Here is a 1,882-nt window from a genome sequence, read left to right on the forward strand (position 1 = left end):
GAGTCTCACTTTATGGCCCTCGGGTAGAGTGCCGTGGCCTCACACAGCTCACAGCAACCTCCAACTCCTGGGCTTAAGCGATTCTCTTGCCTCAGCCTCCCGAGCAGCTGGGACTACAGGCGCCCGCCACAACGCCCGGCTATTTTTTGGTTGCAGTTTGGCCGGGGCCGGGTTTGAACCCGCCACCCTCCGTATATGGGGCCGCCACCTTACCGACTGAGCCATAGGCGCCGCCCCGTGCTCTAGTTCTTAAAATCAAACTTGTTCTGCCAAATCCAAGACCCTGAATTTATCCAAATTGTAGAAACATGCTTTAACCACCCGTCCACCAAAATACCTCCCATTCAGATCAACAACAGCTTTAATTGCTGACTCCACTCTCTCAAATTCTAAAAATATCGATACTGCTTCATCGTCTGGGGCCCCAGGGATTTCAAATATCACACATTTTCCAATTTTTCCGTATTTTTCACATTCTTCCTTGGTTTCAACTTCCAGGTCTTCTACCTCTTCAACTTCTACCTCTTCAACTTCTATCTCTTCAACTTCCAGGTCTTCTACCTCTCCTGCACCAACCATGTTCCGTAACAGGACCACTTTAGTAGGACACTTGAGTATTTCAGTTAACGGATTTGAATCCGACTTCTTGGTTGCATCTGGGGAGTCACTTTTCTCCGCGCGTCACCCACAACGATCTTGCCACCACGTTTGCTGGTCTTCTCCACCGACAGGGTGGTGCTCAGGCCCTGCTCGTGCTTCCCCAGGCCCTGGCCCTCCCGGAAGCCGTACTTCTGCATGATCTTATGTGCCACTGTGCCCCCCATGTTAGCAAGGAAGGAGCTGCTGGGCCCCGTGGGAGACCTCGGTCTGTCCTCTTCGTACACCGGGGGTGGGATAGCAGCCTTGGAAGACTGTGAGCGAGGTCTCGAGTCCTCTTGGTAAGGAAAATCTCGAGGTAACTCTTTGTCTTTCTCTACCAGAGAGGTTGGTGGAGCTATGGCAGCTCCACCCATACTTCTTTTCCGCCTCTCTCGCTCATAATCTTAATCTTCATCAGAATCTGGATCTGGTCGTCTTGAAAACCCACTGGTTTCATGCCTGTCTTTACGCCGCTTTTCCCTCTCTTCTACTTCCTTCTGCCTTTCCAGCTCCCGCTGTCTCTGCCGCTCCTCTCTGTGGCGCTTCACTACTTTCTCGTAGTCGTTAGGGAACATAGGGTCATACTCGTCAGCTAAAGGAATCAGAACCTCCCCGGCAGAAAACCCACTGGGAACTGGATCCTTCAGCCCCGCAGCGACGTGTGGTGGTGTGTCCACCATCTGCCTGTCATCTGAGGAGCCTCCTCGCTTTAGGTCAATGACTGGGGCAAGAACCGTACTTTGCTTTGTCCTTTGGCTCTTGGCCTGGGTGAGAGCGGCCTTCTTCACCTGAAGCTGAGACTGAAGCAGTTTGAAGTTTTTGGACCAGCCTTCTGTTTTTGAATCACTGGTCTCCACTCCCAGGTCATCATACAGGGACATCTTTTTGATTTAATGCCGGCCCGCCCGGCTGACTCTACCCATGGGCCGCGGCGGCACTCTGCGGACACCCGCCGGCGGCCGGAGCCCACGGCAGGGCCCACCCTCCGCGGAGTCCGCGTTATCAGAAACTTCTATCTAAAAGTACTTTTAGAATATTTTCCATGAGTCTGTTTGTAAATGTTTTAAAGAAGAATTCAAAAGCATAACTGTAGATGGTAAAACTTCAAATACCCATGTTTAAAAATCTGATGAAGTTTACAATTGACAAATAATTTACTTTCTATTACATCTGTTGTTTTGAGAAAACAATCAGAATGACTAATATATTAAATTTGTATAAGTTTTGAAACATTCATATCACA

The 1,882-nt window shown here is 49.7% G+C and overlaps 1 pseudogene; it reads right to left on the reverse strand.

Moving 5' to 3' along the window:
- Positions 1-242: 242 nt before the first annotated feature.
- LOC128598794 (splicing factor 45-like) lies at positions 243-1,520 on the reverse strand (annotated as a pseudogene).
- Positions 1,521-1,882: the final 362 nt, after the last annotated feature.

This window comes from Nycticebus coucang, chromosome 11 (assembly GCF_027406575.1).
Source record: "Nycticebus coucang isolate mNycCou1 chromosome 11, mNycCou1.pri, whole genome shotgun sequence".
NCBI classification, from domain to species: Eukaryota; Metazoa; Chordata; class Mammalia; order Primates; family Lorisidae; genus Nycticebus; species Nycticebus coucang.